The sequence below is a fragment of the Dermochelys coriacea genome, chromosome 10 (genome assembly GCF_009764565.3).
Source record: "Dermochelys coriacea isolate rDerCor1 chromosome 10, rDerCor1.pri.v4, whole genome shotgun sequence".
Lineage (NCBI taxonomy): Eukaryota > Metazoa > Chordata > Testudines > Dermochelyidae > Dermochelys > Dermochelys coriacea.
Window position 1 is genome coordinate 49,004,691 of NC_050077.1, and position 18,264 is coordinate 49,022,954.

Sequence of the window (18,264 nt, forward strand, 5' to 3'; positions counted from 1 at the left end):
CTGTCCCAGTCAAAATTACACCCGCTTATGCTGGGGCTTCAGACTTGGAAGGAATTGGCTAGCCTTGTTCGCTCCCTGAGGAGTGCAGATAACAGGGCACCCACGTGCCTATTTAATTCTTTGCCATGGAGCTTTTATGAAAGTCACATCATAACCACCAAGTCCATTGCTGGCTTATCTCCATGTTTTCAGCAGGCCTAATGCTTCTAAATCGTGTTAACTGAAGCCTGGCCTTCAGCCTGACCTTTACGCTCCCCGCGCCGCTGTGACCCTCCCCTCTCTGCCAGAGGAGTCAGTAGGGGAGGCTAATCTCCTCCTCAGGATCTTGCTCTGCTCTGATGGCAGGCCAGCACTCACTGGATAAAGAGCTGGGATAAAGCTGTGAGAGAAACTGCTGGCTCAGGCTCAGCTTACTGTCTTATTGCAGTGACTCTGCTACAAGGCATTTATGGGATTAGGGCCGGTAAGATCACTGCAGGCAGAGACAAAACAGTCTTGTCCTCTAAGAAGCCATGGCAAAATGATTTGGCCTGTTTAACTCCCATGATCCTCCGAGTTTGGGTTTGTGGTCTGCTGAAGGAGGATTAGAGCCAACATTGCCCACCCTGCAACCAGCGTTGGTGGATGACCCAACACCCGCATCAAAGGAGGGACGGGCAAGGCACAGGCTGGATGGGCAGCCACTCATTGTGCCCCATGTCAAGAGGGCACAGTAATGCTGGGGGAGTTCCACTGCATGAAGCACCTGTGCCTGGCCCGAAGGTTCTGTGCACCAGGGCACCACCCTCAGAAGCATGGGCCATCTGAGGAGACCAGAATCCAGAAGACAAGTTCCACAGCCCATCCCAGAGAGCTGTGGAGATCAGGGGCAAAAAGAGACAAGGATGCCTCAGGAAATAGGCAAGGGAAATAGATGTGGGGTCTGCTTTGCTGATGCATGGAAGGGAGGCCAAACAATTCATAACCCAAGGCACAGACACATCTAAGGTTGGGCCTGAGTCAGAGGGTATAGTAAGGTCATGGGAATGAGAAATTCCTTCACCCCAAAATGTCTTTTGCTTTTAGACTGTTGTCATTAGAGAACCCTCTCATTCTCCACCCAGACAGCCTCATGTGGACTGAGAACGAACTGGTATCCTAATACCAAAAGATACCTCGTTGAGGGCATGCAAATACATCACTCTCTCCTCCTCCTGCAGCAATGACAGTGGCATGATCCAGGGTTGCCCATTAAGTAACATCCCTTTTAGCTGCTGGAATCTTTGACCACTCTGTCTGCTTGGTTGACTATCCAGGATTGCTTAATAAGAGAAGAAAGAACACAAATTATTTATCCACTAACCTCCTCCCCCATTCCATCCCAGCCTCCTGCAATCTGAAATGTAACCATGTCAACATTTTTGCCACCTAAGTGGTCATGGAAACTGACACGCAAACTCCTGTGCTTCCCAAACCATCTTATACATTAACATGAAATTCTTGGCAGATGTCACTAAACTCCTCTGCTTTTGGTGACAATATTGTTTCCACATTAAGTAATGTATTTCAAAAGTGAGGGGGAAAGGGGGAAAATCAGAGGGAACGTGACAGAGATAAAGGATTGGAAATGTGGCATAAATAAAATATGTGCTGGAATGTGTTGTCAAGATTTCATTGCCACTTGTTTGGGAGGAGCCACCCATAACTCATTCCTAGCTGTGCCACTTGCCCCAAATGCACAGTATTAAAAAGCTGACAACACTCCCACCCTGGCACAGGCTGAAAATGTGATGAAGCTGACCGGTTGTCTTGTTATCCAACAACGTGATAGGACACCATAAGCATTTTACATCTGCTTTAATATACATCCCTCCCTTTCATTACCACAAACTCCTTCTCGAGGCGGAACGTGCTGACTCTCAGCCCCTGTGCGTGATGACCTGTTAAACCTCAGCTCCGCTTTCAGAGCTGGTCAAGTCTGGAGGGATCAAATGTCCCAGCCTTGAGCCTGGGTTTGAGGAGCAAAGGCTGGCCAAAGCGAGGGGCACATGTAGACCGAATGTAAGAAGCTGCCCCTATCTATTGCCCAGCAGGAGGACCACATGGGGGAGTGTGAGCCGGAACCCCAATTAGCTCCTTGTCCACTGAGCTGGTAGGAATTGGCTGCATCTCAGTCCATCCAGACCAGCAGTTCTCAAACTGTGGGTCAGGACCCCAAAGTGGGTCGCGACCCTGTTTTAATGAGATCATTAGGGCTGGTGTTAGATTTACCGGGGCCAAAGCCGAAGCCTGGGGGCTTCACCCCTGGATGGCGGGGCTCAGGTTACAGATACCCTGCCTGGGTCTGAAGCCTCTGAGCTTCGACTTTGATTCCCCCACCTGCACTCGAGCGGGCTCAAGCTTTGGTCCCCGCTCCTGGAGTCATGTAGTAATTTTTGTTGTCACAAGGGGGTTGTGGTGCAATGAAGTTTGAGAACCTCTGATCTACACCCTTAAAATCCCATGAGGGATGGATAGGGGAGGGGGAGCCGGGGTTGGAGAGCAGTTAATTTTACAGCTGCAAGAGTGGTCCCTGCTAACCAGGGTGGAGAAGTGACGCTAAACAAGGGACCTCACCTCACTCCTGTCCAGAGGGTGCGGCACAGGTGCAGGGACTATGTGCATGTGTTCAAAAAGTGAGATCACTGCAGAGTGTATCCGGCTGCAGAAAGACAGGGGTTATCTCCCAAGGCACCAGCCCGCCAGATGAATCCTGAACAATCTGCTAGCCAGCCCCCTTCCTTCAGAGAACTCTCCCGTATTTCAGAGACGTTCAACAGGAGCAGAGGGTGGCTGGGATTCTAACCCCAGTGGATCTCCCACTTTGGTTAACGATGGTGCAAAGCCAGGAAATGGTTGAGTTTTCCTCTGCGAAGGAGGCAGATTGGGGAAAGGAGGAATATTTATCCTTCGAGGAACCATCCCAGGCTATTTTGGCAGCAGTGGGAGGTTCTTTCCCAAACCAGCTTGCTGAGTCCTAGCTGGTACTGGGAGCCTTCTGACTTCTGCTGAGTCATTTACCTCTGGCTTCCTTTCTCCCATTCTCCTTTTCCCGTCTTTATCAGCAGCTAATGAAATAGGCCAGGAGAGACCCAATCCATACAGTAATTAAATTTACTTAGTGGGTATTCAGCTGGAGTAATGAGAAGTTTAATTCAATGATTAGTTTTTTCTTTCATTAATTAAAAATGGAACAATGCTGCAATTACACTGGGCTGAACTGATTCTTCTCTTTGAGAAATGCTGATGGGAGAGGGGAAGTTTGTTCTTTTCTCCTCCCTTAAAACAAATCTGTTTGGCTCCTCACAGTCCTGCACCTATCTGGGCCCCTCTCCAAAGACTGTGATAGACCAGGGTGAGTGTGTGTCCAAGTGCATGGCTGATCCGAGGCCAGTGTTATGCAGTGCTGCATGACCTGGCTGGAGGTGACTCAGTGACAGACAGAGGCAGTTAGAGGAGTGCAAGGAACAGCTCGTGACTGGGGCTGGTGCAGAGCACTCCAGCTTTAGGGAGCACTGGAAGGGAGGAGAGCTCTCTCAACCAGTGGGATCTGCTTAAAGAGATCATGGTGAACTGTAGCTGGGACTGAGGCCTGGTGCTTGGAGCTGTGTGGGACATTGAAGTGGTGCAAGATAGCAAATATTGGGGCTGCAGCGTAGTAGGGTGGTCTCTGGGACGATGGAGGGCATCTTGGCTAGCAGAAGGCATCTAGACATGTGGAAATCATCCCAGAGGGCAGATTAAATAACCCCAGTACAACTGGCCCCTTTGTTGCCAGGATGAACAGAAAGGCCAAGGACCAAAAAGGCCTGGAAGCCAAGTTCCCCTCCCCTCCCTAGAGATGCTCCCTCTGGGTCACAGGTGGGTGTCAGGTGCCTCTGTCAGCCAAGCCCATTGACATGGACCAGATTCAGTTTGGAACAAACCTTGCCAAAGTCTGTAATCCCGGCTGCTGCCTTCCTCTGGTACACACATCATCACCAGCCACCCCTCTAGAATGGCTGGGCTAAGGCTGGGGCTGGGCTAAGGCTGTGGGCCTCTGCCCAACAGACAGCTTCTGCAAGGAAGGGTTAGCAAGGAGGCTGCGGCAAGGTGAGGCATGAAGGCGCTCGGCGGTTCAGGTTCGAGGCATTGAAAAGCTGTGGAAAATTGTTTTCCAAAGGGCTCATCTGATGAGACTCAAGGCCTGCGCGCACGTCTTGGCATAGGGCAGGCCTGCCAGGCTGAGTGCCTTTCTGCATGAGTGCATGTGTATATGCTGCTAAACCTGAGAGTCCACTTGTTCCTGAACCCTAGGGGAGGAACTCAGCTCAGCCCATCAGCCTCTTTCATTTTCTCCTTTGCAAACAAATTAGTAGAGCTGCAAGCAATGCTGGAGCTGGGCGGGCAGGTGCTCTGCTCTCTGTGTTTCACAGTTTCTCCTCTCCTTAGCCCTCCCTCCTCTCTCTTTCCTTTTTTTTCTCCACCTCGGCCTTAGTTTCTCCATATTCCTCCATTTTCTTTTTCTTCTCTCCCTAGCCTCAATCCTTTTCTTTCCTGGTCTTCGCCATCTCATTCCCCTCTCTTGAACTCTCTGGCTCCCATTTAAAAATTCAGGGCCTAACTCAATTACATTAATGCTGCTCTGGAAATATGAATGGGCCTTGAAGGGGCAGGAGATGGTTTTGAGATAAGGAGGGAGTATGAGAATAGCTGCTAAGAATAGCCTCTGTGCAGGGGCCTTCACCTGCTGGTATAGAAGTGGCTTAATGGCTCTCTATCAGGCCAGAGTGGGGAGGGAGAAGGAGATGGGGCCAGGGCCAAGGGTAGGGAGGGAGGAGATGATGAGCCACGAGTAAGGATGGCCAGAGCACGCTTCACTACAGCTCGTCTCTGTGGTGGGTCTGCAGGGAGTTACAAAAGGCAGAGCATGAGATAGAGTCGCTCTATGGCTGTTCTAACTTACCCTGAGCTAAACAAGCCCCCTGAAAACAGAGCGCAGAGGTCTCTTAAAGCCCCCTTTATGCTGCTCCAAGATCATGAGTAGCTGAGAATCGGAGTGATGGATTTCAATGTGGAATAACAGTTAGAGGGATTTTACTTGTATTATTTGGTTGCTTGGCTTGGAATTTGATTGGAAAATAAGTTGTTGGGTTGTTCCCCCTTGGTAATAATTATTTTATCCTGTTCAGGGCTTTTCTGAAAACAAACAACTCCCTCCAAAATCAATGAATATCTGCATGCACATTCATCTGAGTGAGCAGCAATCACCTTCTACCTGATCTGCTGTTCCCTGCCGAGCCCTCTGCTAACAGGGCTTGCGGATAGCAGAAATGCACTGTGCTGCCCCTGAAGCGACAAGGCAGGTGGAGAGGCAGAGAGCGAGGGGATTAATGAAGGGAGTTTAAAGCAGTGCATCTGGTTGGCGAGGCCTGTGGGGCTGAGGGCGAGAAAGAGGGGAGGCAGAATTGTGGATGCGCTTGCAGAATTACACCTGTGCAACAAGTGTTACTTTAAACATATCAGCATTTCTGAGCTCCCTGGGATAGATAACCAAGGGCTGGGAAAAGGACTGAGGCTTTGAGCAGCTATGAATAAACATATGCGGTGCTTCAGCTGCAATTCTGTGAGGGGCTTACTAATTGGTCTTTGTTCCGTTGGGTTATTTATTTAGACCTCTTGATGGTGCCCCTTAAGGGTTGCTAGTGGGTACTGGCCAGGGGAGCGTAAGGGAGCTACAGCCTCCGAATTCCAAGGCAGCTGTGCTGTGGGTGGCACAAGCCATCAGTTTGGGTGACAGCTTGGAAATTTGATCAGATCCAAATGCCAAACAGCGGATCTAAAAGTAAGAGCCCTTATTTTTACTTGTAAACTGCTGAGCAATTTGGCTTTTATCTCCTCCTTTGCTGGTTGTTTGGAAAGGACCCCCCAACCTCCAGCCAGGGATAACAAATGGACCTTTTGGAGGACAGAACTTATATCAGGGCTTCTCCTCCCTCTTGGAACTTATTTCTTCTGTAAGATGTTTCTGCCACTTGGGTTCACTTGGATGAAAGGGGAGTCCCTGTGCTATGAGGGAAGCGTCATAGTAGGGAATGGTGTAAACTCTTGGCATTAGAGAGCTGCCAGCTAGAGCAGTCCCAGTCTCTGCCAGCAGGAAGCACGGTAGGAAGGAGTATAGCATGCAGCTGTATGGGAGCTGCCAACTTTTCAGTTCCACCTGCCCCCAGAAAGAGTCAACTAGGGATAATTGTAGGCGCATTGAGTGAGGAGGTTCCGAGCTGCTCCAATCCCAATCTCTCCCAGCAGGTGTCATTGTGGAGAACGGTGTAGGAGTGCTGTCTGGGAGCTCCCAGATAAGAACATTCATGCATTCTTATTGTACTCCCACACATAGTCTGTGCGGTTGTAGGAAGTGGCCTTTCAGCAGAAAAGGGATTTGAAATTTGGGCATAAATATTTGGTGTGGAAGATTGAAATGCAGGTCCCTGTTCATAGTCAGTTTCCCCACTTCGTCTAGAGCTGGATTAAATAAGTAAATAAATACAACTTTTTAGCCCTTTAAAGTCATAGAATTGTAGAAATGAAAAACGTAATAAAGCAGATAAAGAAGTTGTTTCCTAGGTTTGAGTACTTTCCCCAGGCTCCTCCAGATGGAAGACAACCTTGCTTTGCTTTTTAAATACAGTTTTGCAGGCGGTGTAGCTATCAAGCGGGCCCTTTGGTTTATGCTGGATTTTACTTTGTAGGGTTATTATGGTATTTCTGGAGTCATTATGAGATGCACCCGAAAGCATCTCTGTACTCTATACTGGAATGAGACCACATAAGTTTCCATGCCCATTTGTACAATAAAGCACTAAAGAGGCCTGCTGAGTGAATGATTTGAGCTGTAAAATTTCCCCTGGATCCATATTTTAAAACTTTGCTAAATATATATGAGTTCATAAAGAAGCCAAGTCAATAATATGCCTGTAAAGAAACTCATTCAGTGTATATATGCACAATAGATTCTGTCAGCTTGGAGAAATATTCATTTAGCTCTATCACAAATGTCCTATGTGACACTGAACAAGTTACTTCCCCTCTTCGTGCCTCAGTTTCCCCATCTGTAAAATGGGGGTATCCTTTCTCTTACGGAAAAGTACCATCTGCCCAAGGTATCTTCAAAATCATCCACCCATTTTGGATGCCTCAATTTTGGGATGTCTGATTTTGAGACGCAAGTCAAATGACACAATGTAATGAACCCCCACAACCCCATTTGAAGTCAACAGGAGCTGCAGGAATAGGTGCTGGAGCACCTCTGGCTTGGAGTGGTTTCCATCATATACAGGGTTCAATGGCTCTCAGCACCCTCACTATACAAATTGTTACAACACCCTGGCTGCAGGTGCTCAGCCCCTTTGAGAATCAGGCCCATCTTGGTTCAACTTGTGACCTCTAATCTGAGATATCCAAGATGATATGCCACTCTTGAAAATGAAGGCCTTACTGACGCTGGGACTCAAATCATCATGTTGAGTTCAGTGGTGCTGCATCAATCACACCAGTTCAGGATCTGGTGCTCTGTCATCTTGCGAGATTTCACTCATCAATGTTTGTGTTTCATTTTTAGATACTGGGGTAGACAGTGCTAAAGAAGAGGAAAGCACTGTTGTTAGATAGAGAGCACAGGAAGGTTTCTCTTTCTTCCTTTCTTTCTTAATAGTAAATGAAGACAAAAAAGGCAAAGCAAACCCACTCACACTCATACAAACTACCTTATACAAACATTTATGGGCTGTGGAAACCCAGGAAATAGAAATTGACATTGGGCTCATCCTCTGCCAATGGGTTTCTTCTCCCGCTGTGAACTTTAAGTACCCTGTGCTGAGCAGAATGGGTGTCACTTCCTTTTAGTGCTGCAATGTCTCCCGATCCTGCATAGTCAGGCATTACAGCTTCTCCAGGCTTTTGTCAGGGAGTCCTTGACCTTCACCCCCATCCTGTTTGCGCTGTACGACTCTAGGCACCAATGGACTGAGTGGAGAGAGCTAGAACCTTGGACCTGCTATGCTTCATCCAGACTCAGAACGTGATTTGAACGTCACTTAGGATGTGCGTTTGAATGGAGATTCAATCCCATTATGCAGAGGAGAGAGTGAAGTTGTATGTCTCTCTTGTGGGTAAGAAGATACAATGGCTTTTGCCATTTTTGTTATGCAAACATACTAATAATGTACGTTGTGCAACATTTTGCATTTATTACTTGCCATCCTGGAGACTGTGGAGAGCTTCTCAGCTTCAGTTTTGGTTGCTAATTTTGTGTTGTTGCATCCTGGCATTTATTTAAATCTGGGGAGCACTTGGTATTGAGTAAAGTGTGAGAGTGGGTTCTGTATGTGTTATTGAAAGCTGCTTCCTGTTTGGAGAGCTCTAAAGAGACAGCTACCCCTCTCCTCACTCACAGACATGCCTCAGCTAATATAGGATTGATAAAGGGCCAGCGCCTCTGGTAAGAAGATTGCCGCCTCTCTGCTAAGGTTCAGAAGGCTGTCAGTTCAGTCTGCTGGGTCTTGCTAGAATTCCCAAGCTAAGCATGCTCAGGAATGGTCAGTGTTTGGCTAGCTACTAGGAAATCTCCATGTGTAAGCGGGGGAATGGTCCCGCTATAGTGGGGAGCTTTCTTGGCTTATACACTACCCTGGTGAAATGAGCTAGCGAAAGGATCTGAGTCCTTGCTCCCACTCCCTTTACCCAGAGGCCTGCCTGACCTTGAGGGCTCCCCTTCCACGCTCCTGTGTGGCAGAGTCCTCGTAACGCCAACAAGACTGGGCCCAGGAGTCCTGGGGGCTCAACCCCCAACCTTGTTATGGTCGCTTAGGGCAGGGGTTAGGGTGTCCCCACTCCGGGGTACTCTCTATGCAATGGACACTTTCCTGACTCACTGATCATTACATACAGTTCAAAGCAAATACAATATATTAAACAGCAATCAATTTTAAAAAATAAGGGAAAATGGGAACGGTTAAAGGAAAACACATCACCCTGCTCTGCGGCATGGGGACATCACAACCAGCATCTCTGGAATGTCAGGCAGTTCACAGCTTGTTCCTCACAAGTCCCAGGCCTCCTGCCCAGGCCCTGGCTGTGCTGCAGGGATTCCGCGGGTCGGACACTTGCTCTGGCAGGGGCCACACACCTTCAGGCTCTAGGTGGCAGGACCCTTCCCCTCAGTGTCACCACCCACTCGCCATCAGGGTTATGCTTCCCCCCAAGTCCAGCCTACAAGGCCTCTTGGCTGGGGGAATCTCCCTGCGCTGGGCCGCTGCCCAGGGTCGCCCTCGCTCTCCCCAGCTGCTAATCACACCCGACTCCGGACTGCTTCAGCTCCAGCTCCATTCTGCCTCAGCACTGCTGCTGCTCTGCTTCCAACTCCCTGGGCTGCTTCTCTGGCCCCTCTGGTTCAGGCTGCTGCAGCTCTCCTCTCAGCGCAGGTCTGCTCCCTGGGCTGCTTCTGTGACACTGCTCCCAGCACGGATCTGCTCCCCCTGGGCTGCTTCTCTGGTTCTCTCTGGATCTGGCACAGCTCTGCCCCGCAGCTCAGCTCAGGCCCTGCTTTCTCCTTAGCTCGGCCCCACTCTGTCTGGCCCAGGCAATTCCAGGTCACACCAAGGACGGGACCTCCTCTGGACTGCTGCCTCCCTGATTAGCCTGACCGCCCTGTCAGTCAGGCTGACTTGGAGCATTGGCCTCTCCCCATTGGTCCTGGGGACTGTTAGTCTCAGGGTCCTGATTTCACATTGACCCTTCCCCTTTCTTTTAGTACTGGGAGCAAGCCAATCAAAAGCCCCCACTAAGTTTTAGTAAGGGGACAATAGTCCCCTTACACATGCAGGGCATAAAGTGCTGCAAGATTGATGGGGAAGTCTCTCTTTCTGTCCTTTCCATACCTTGTCCTTGGATTCAGCACTGATGTAAGGAAGTTAAATCCTAGTGAGGAAAATAGAAAGGAGCATAAACTCTGGCAAATGAAATATAAAAATATAATTAGGAAGGCCAAAAAAGAATTTGAAGAACAGCTAGCCAAAGACTCAAAAAGTAATAATTTCTTTTTAAATACATCAGAAGCAGGAAGCTTGCTAAACAACCAGTGGGGCCACTGGACGATCAAGATGCTAAAGGAGCAAAGTGCTGAGCAGAATGGATGTCATTACGGAGAAACTAAATAAATTCTTTGCATTGGTCTTCATGGCTGAGGACATGAGAGAGATTCCCAACCCTGGGCCTTCTTTTTAGGTGGCAAATCTGAGGAACTGCCCCAGATTGAGGTGTCATTAGAGGAGGTTTTGGAACAAATTGATAAACTAAACAGTAATAAGTCACCAGGACCAGATGGTATTCACCCAAGAGTTCTGAAGGAATTCAAATATGAAATTGCAGAATTACTAACTGTAGTCTGTAACCTATCATTTAAATCAGCTTCTGTACTAAATGACTGGAGGATAGCTAATGTGATGCCAATTTTTAAAAAGGGCTCCAGAGGTGAACCCTTGTGAGCCTGACTTCAGTACCAGGAAAACTGGTTGAAACTATAGTAAAAACAAAATTGTCAGACACATAGATGAACATAATTTGTTGGAGAAGAGTCAACATGGTTTATGTAAAGGGAAATCATGCCTCACAAATCTACTAGAATTCTTTGAAGGGGTCAACAAGCATGTGGACAAAGGGGATCCAGTGGATACAGTGTACTGAGATTTTCAAAAAGCTTTTGATAAGGTCCCTCATCAAAGGTTCTTAAGCAAAGTAAGCTGTCATGGGATAAGAGGAAGGTCCTCTCATGGATTTATAACTGGTTAAAAGATAGAAAACAAAGGGTAGGAATAAATAGTCAGTTTTCAAAATGGAGAGAGGTAAATAGTGGTGTCCCCAGGGGTCTGTACTGGGCCCAGTCCTATTCAACATATTCATAAATGATCTGGGAAAAGGGTAAACAGTGAGATGGCAAAATTTACAGATGGTACAAAATTGCTCAAGATAGTTAAGTGCCAGGCAGACTGTGAAGAGCTACAAAAGGATCTCTCAAAACTGGGTGACTGGGCAACAAAATGGCAGATGAAATTCAATATTGATAAATACAAAGTAATACACATTGGAAAACATAATCCCAATTATACATATAAAATGATGGGGTCTAAATTAGCTGTTACCACTCAAGAAAAAGATCTTGGAGTCATTGTGGATAGCTCTCTGAAAACATCCACTAAATGTGCAGCGGCAGTCAAAAAAGCGAACAGAATGTTGGGAAACATTAAGAAAAGGATGAATAATAAGACAGAAAATATCCTGTTGCCTCTATATAAATCCATGGTATGCCCACATCTTGAATACTGTGTGCAGATGTGGTCGCCACATCTCAAAAAAGATATCTTGGAATTGGAAAAGGTTCAGAAAAGGGCAACAAAAATGATTAGGGATATAGAATGGTTGCCATATAAGGAGATATTAATGAGACTGGGCCTTTTCAGCTTGGAAAAGAGACAACTAAGGGGGGATATTATTGAGGGCTATAAAATCATTACTGGTGTGGAGAAAGTAAATAAGGAACTGTTATTTACTCCTCATAACACAAGAACTAGGGGTCACCAAATGAAATTAATAGATAGCAGGTTTAAAACAAACAAAAAGAAGTATTTTTTCACACAATGCACAGTCAGCCTGTGGAACTCCTTGCTAGAGGATGTTGTGAAGGCCAAGACTATAACAGGGTTCAAAAAAAGAACTAGATAAGTTAATGGAGGACAGAACCATCAACAACTATTAGCCAGGATGGACAAAAATGGTATCCCTAGCCTCTGTTTGCCAGAAGCTGGGAATGGGCGATAGGGGATGGATCACTTGGTAATTACCCATTCTGTTCATTCTCTCTGGGGCACCTGGCATTATATCATAGAATCATAGACTATTAGGGTTGGAAGGGACCTCAGGAGGTCATCTAATCCTACCCCCTGCTCAAAGCAGGACCAATCCCCAACTAAATCATCCCAGCCAGGGCTTTGTCTGACCTTAAAAACTTCTAAGGAAGGAGATTCCAACACCTCCCTAGGTAACGCATTCCAGTGTTTCACCACCCTCCTAGTGAAAAAGTTTTTCCTAATATCCCACCTAAACCTCCCCCACTGCAACTTGAGACCATTACTCCTTGTTCTGTCATCTGCTACTACTGAGAACAGTCTAGATCCATCCTCTTTGGAACCCCCTTTCAGGTAGTTGAAAGCAGCTATCAAATCCCCCCTCATTCTTCTCTTCCGCAGACTAAACAATCCCAGTTCCCCCAGCCTCTCCTCATAAATCATGTGTTCCAGTCCCCTAATCATTCTTCTTGCCCTCCGCTGGACTCTTTCCAATTTTTCCACATCCTTCTTGTAGTGTGGGGCCCAAAACTGGACACAGTATTCCAGATGAGGCCTCACCAATGTCGAATAGAGGGGAATGATCATGTCCTTCGATCTGCTGGCAATGCTCCTACTTATACATCCCCAAATGTCATTGGCCTTCTTGGCAACAAGGGCACACTGTTGACTCATATCCAGCTTCTCGTCCACTGTAACCCCTAGGTCCTTTTCTGCAGAACTGCTGCCGAGCCATTCGGTCCCTAGTCTGTAGCGGTGCATGGGATTCTTCTGTCCTAAGTGCTGGACTCTGCACTTGTCCTTGTTGAATTTCGTCAGATTTCTTTTGGCCCAATCCTCTAATTTGTCTAGGGCCCTCTGTATCCTATCCCTATCCTCCAGCATATCTACCTCTCCTCCCAGTTTAATGTCATCTGCCAACTTGCTGAGGGTGCAATCCATACCATCCTCCAGATCATTTATGAAGATATTGAACAAAACCGGCTCGAGGACCAACCCTTGGGGCACTACACTTGATACCAGCTGCCAACTAGACAGGGAGCCATTGATCACTACCCGTTGAGCCCGACAATCTAGCCAACTTTCTATCCACCTTATAGTCCATTCATCCAGCCCACACTTCTTTAACTTGCTGGCAAGAATACTGTGGGAGACCATGTCAAAAGCTTTGCTAAAGTCAAGGAACAACATGTCCACTGCTTTCCCCTCATCCACAGAGCCAGTTATCTCATCGAAGAAGGCAATTAGATTAGTCAGGCATGACTTGCCCTTGGTGAATCCATGCTGACTGTTCCTGATCACTTTCCTCTCCTCTAAGTGCTTCAGAATTGATTCCTTGAGGATCTGCTCCATGATTTTTCCAGGGACTGAGGTGAGGCTGACTAGCCTGTAGTTCCCAGGATCCTCCTTCTTCCTTTTTTTAAAGATGGGCACTACATTAGCCTTTTTCCAGTCATCTGGGACTTCCCCTGATCACCATGAGTTTTCAAAGATAATGGCCAATGGCTCTGCAATCACATCCGCCAACTCCTTTAGCACTCTCGGGCGCAGCGCATCCGGCCCCATGGACTTGTGCTCGTCCAGCTTTTCTAAGTAGTCCTGAACCACTTCTTTCTCCACAGAGGGCTGGTTACCTCCTCCCCATGCTGTGCTGCCCCGTGCAGTAGTCTAGGAGCTGACCTTGTTCGTGACGACAGAGGCAAAAAAAGCATTGAGTACATTAGCTTTTTCCACATCCTCTGTCACTAGGTTACCTCCCTCATTCAGTAAGGGGCCCACACTTTCCTTGACTTTCTTCTTGTTGCTAACATACCTGAAGAAACCCTTCTTGTTACTCTTAACATCTCTTGCTAGCTGCAACTCCAGGTGCGATTTGGCCTTCCTGATTTCACTCCTGCATGCCTGGAAGACAGTATACTGGGCTAGATGGATCTTTGGTCTGACCTGTATGGCCGTTTTTATGACAGTCCTGGGAAGTGCCATGGTACAGCACAGGCAGTGACACTGCAGTCTTGCCTTTGAACTGAGAGGGGAGTTTAGTGTCCAGGCCCATCTACTGTACTTCTTGGTCTCACTCTGCTGAGGCTGGCAAGCAGTGTTGTGGACACGTGCCCTCTAGGAACTGTGCTGACAGCTCTGTGCGCTAACAGCCCACACGGCCAGCATCAGATGCTCCTGACATTTGGTCTCTACCGACCCGGGCTGGATCTGAGCCCATTCCCCAGTGGTGAGTGACTTTGGCTGCATCTCATCAGTGTTCTGAGCCATATGGTCCCATGTCCAACCTCTGTGGGTTTTTCCAAACGCCTCCGTCTGTCACTGACCAGTTTAAAGGGAAAGACTCCTTCCCGGCTCACCACTGCTATCAATGACCATGTACAGTCTCAGGACCCTAGCCTGGACGGCACAGCACAGCCCCAACTCCTACTGGTGCCGGAGAACATATCAACACAAGCTTCCAGAGGAGGTTCTCCCCTCAGCTCCTTTGCACTAAGAGCCTTCCCAAGAGTTATCCAGTTGCGTCCTGGCGCCAGAGAGCCACCGCTGAATGCTTTTAATCTCAATTCTACAAACTCTGCTAAGCTCACAAGCCTGCTGCAAAGATGCTTTTTAATGAGCTGGAAGGGCCATGTCCTCCCTGACTGCACCCATGACACTGAGCAATTAAAATACAAGCTATAACTGGGGTGAAAACAGGAGGGAAACAACATCTTTGTGCACAATCATTTACTGGACTGGAACTGCCGATGTCACGCAGGCCATAATCTTTGCTCTTAGTTGGACCCAGACCAAGGAGTTCCAGGCTGAGTTCACTGAAGGGTCATTGTTACACTGCTCCTGGCTTTGTCAGTGCGCTGAGCCTACTGGCTGCTCACTTTCCAGATTCTGTCTGTCCATCCATCCATCATTTGCTCCTTCCCCCAGCCCCTTGACATTGCTCCTTTGGGACAGAAGGGCAGGAACAGCCCCACAGAACACCCGCAGAGTAAGGCAGCTCTCTTGCTGACACAGAATTGGAGGAATGGGGGAATACAGAGTATGGGGTATGTTGGGAGTAGGGAAGAGATGGGAGTGGTGGTCACCAGTGCTGCTCTACCCTAACCATTCTCTGTGCCATAGGGGATCAGGGAAGTGGGGCATAAGTTAGGGTAGTCATGAAGCTTCCCTGAATTACACCAGCAGCTGGGCAGGCCTGTATCATGAAGGTGGCTTGAAACCTCTGTGTCCCCACCTCTGCCTGCCTTGCATTGCAGCACCGAGCACAGGCACAGAGTAACAGGATCAGGCCCATGGTACATTACATTCCTTAACTGCAAAGTTCTTCCTCTTGGGTTCGGTTTAACAGCAGCCATTAGGCAGCAGAGATGAGGCCTGGGTGCCCATTTGTGTATCTGGGAGCTTAATGGCTCCACTTCAGGATGAAGGGGAAACTGCACAGAGAAATCCACAGGGGAGAGGCAATGCTGGGCATTGCAGGCTTTGGGCGAGCTGCCCCTGGGGTGGAGCAGGCAGGTTGTGCAAAATGACATCCTGGTCAGAGTGAAAGAAGGGGCTCTGTGCTGGACTGGCTATGCAGCTCCCCCACTCCTCCCTTTCATCCTCCACTGCCTCCCTGTCTCATACTTTCCTTTGGATTCCCTTTTCTTGGCAACTTCTCCCATCAGCACTTTTTTCTTCCTTCCTCTCATTTTTCCCTATCCCCCATTCTCACCTCCCTTCTTTAGGACTCTTCCACTCCCCTGTTTTGCACCTTCCTTCCTGAATCTTTCTCTTTCCATCACTCTCTCCTTCTTCTTTTCTTCCCACCTCTCTCTCTTTCATTTCCCCTAGCCTGCCTTTCAGAAGGAAAAAACCCAGACAGGAACTGAACCAGCCCAATTTAGCACTGCTGGGGTTGAAAATTTATCATCTGTGATTGAAGTATCTGCACTGAGGCCTTGATGTGCCACCTGTGTGCGATTTTGAATTCGATTTTGTATGCTCCCTGCGACTCATGTAGGTTCGCACAAGCTGTGTTTCAATTTATATCTCTGTCTCTCTCTATTTTTAAGGCCACAGATAATATTGATTTAGTAACTCAAGTGTTGGAATTTCATCATGCCAGGGAGAATGAATTAAATAAGACATAGTAGTTGTTTAACTCCAAATGTAGGTCCTGGTCTATGGGGTGTATTTTGCTTTAAGAACGGATTTGGGGGAAGATACATACTGAAGGACATTTGCATTGGGGTGATGGTCGGGGTTGAGAAGAAGCACTGAAGTTATGAGTAGGCTTTTCCCAAGTCCCCTGAGAGTACCCTCTCTGCTCCCCAAGCCCTTTCCTTGGTGGCCCCATCAGCCCTGTTTCATTCAGTGCTTTACAAAGCTCACACAAGAAGTGCGGTCTGGGCATAGCCTTGGAGACTCCTAGAGCAGTATGTGCACTGGAGCACAGCTTGGAAAGCATTCATACCAGTGCCAAGTGAACCCCAAATGTTTGGATGTTTCAGTTGTTTATTAGGGAAGCCCCCAAAGTAAGATTTTTAGCTACACCTCTCAGGGCTGCAGACCTGAGCTTGGAGTCTTGCACCAACAAACTTCCTTGGAAGACCACAGATAACGGCAGACTCTGGTCAGGCTTCACATGCGCTTTTCTCAGGAGCTTTAGCCTGTCTAGAGCTGGATTGGAAGAAGAAAGGACAGGAGCAAGTGCATAGAAGCATCACAGATAGGCTGGGCCCATCTGCCCTTAAAGGAGCCAGTCCCACCTGTGGCATAATTAGCTCACCTCCCCAGGTGGGGCAAATGAAGGTCATGTGACCCAAACAGGCCTTCTGGGGAAGAGATAAGAGCAGAGGTTCTGTAGCAGTGCTTGGGGGAAGTTTGGGTAAGAAGTACTAAGGGAGGTGGTAGGATATAGAGCAGGGAGACAGACCCTCAGAGAGGAGGGGCCTGGACCAGCCAGAGACAGGGGGAGAAGACTCTTAGTTCTGTTTGTTTGGGGCTCCTAGGGGAGAGACATCCTTGAGTTCTGTGCTTAAAAGGCTTTGTTGTCTGCTTGTGTGGCAGGCAGAGAGACTGAGGCAAAGAGTTTATTGAGGAGCCTGAGAAAGGGAAACTGAGGTAGTGTTGCTGCAGAGCCATCCCATGCCGGGAGGCAGCACTCTGGTGGTGGCTGCCAGGGTACAACAAGAAATCTTTAGAAATATGCATCTGAATGTTTATACAAAAGTATCAAGACTAGTTTGGTTAGGAGTGAATTTGGGACAGAATTTCAGGTTGGATCATACTGGCTCCAAAGCAGTTTGCTCAGCTCTGACTCTAAAGCATGTAGGAGAGCAGAGCCCAAAGGGCAGGATAACTCCCTCCCTTAGCTAGAGTTTCCTGGGTTCTTGGCTCACAACCAGTGCTTTACACCCCACCCAACCCTGAACCCTGTGTGCTATGTCTGTAGCAAAGTATCCAGCTTTGTGTCTGGGGATCTCCAGTGTTCCAGTTCCTGGGTTTTATGCCAGCCTTTTACCTGGTGCTCTCACCTGGATTCATGCCCCTCCCCTGGAACTTAGGGCTCAAGCAAACTCAAAATCACAAAGCCACACTCAGTGGAAACCCCTGAGGCTAACCTGGTTTAGGTGCTAACTCACAAATTGGCCCTTGTTCTCCGGGATGGTTTGAGAGAGCACGGAGAGCACTGGGTGAACTGAGCTGCCTTATGTCTGTAATGATACTTATAGGCAGAAAGAAAAGGAGTAGAAAATACAGTGGGGAGACTTGTATACATAGAGAACATGAAACAATGGGTGTTACCATACACACTGTAACAAGAATGATCACTTAAGGTGAGCTATTACCAGCTGGAGAGCGGGAGCAGTGGGGGGGGAACCTTTTGTAGTGATAATGAAGGTGGGCCATTTTCAGTGGTTGACAAGAACATCTGAGGAACGGTGGAGGGGGGGAATAAACATGGGGAAATAGTTTTACTTTGTGTAATGACCCCTCCACCCCCCACTGTTCCTCAGATGTTCTTGTCAACTGCCCCCCCCCCCGCTCTCCTGCTGGTAATAGCTCACCTTAAGCGATTACTCTCCTTACAGTGTGTATGGTAACACCCATTGTTTCATATTCTCTATGTATATAAATCTCCCCATTGTATTTTCCACTGAATGCATCCGATGGAGTGAGCTGTAGCTCATGAAAGCTTATGCTCAAATAAATTTGTTAGTCTCTAAGGTGCCACAAGTACTCCTTTTCTTTTTGCAACTACAGACTAACACAGCTGCTACTCTGAAACTTATAGGCAGGCAAGTTTCACGTGGTTTGGGATTTTACAAAGCTCCCTAGCACTGTTTGCAAGAGAGGGGGACTCCCCTTATGCCATGACTATCTGAGC

At 47.9% G+C, this 18,264-nt stretch overlaps 1 protein-coding gene across 1 annotated transcript in view; it reads left to right on the top strand.

Annotated features, from left to right (window-relative positions):
• LINGO1 (leucine rich repeat and Ig domain containing 1) overlaps window positions 1-18,264 on the top strand; it is a 470,336-nt gene that overhangs the window by 293,226 nt on the left and 158,846 nt on the right. The gene's annotated exons all lie outside the window — the stretch shown is intronic.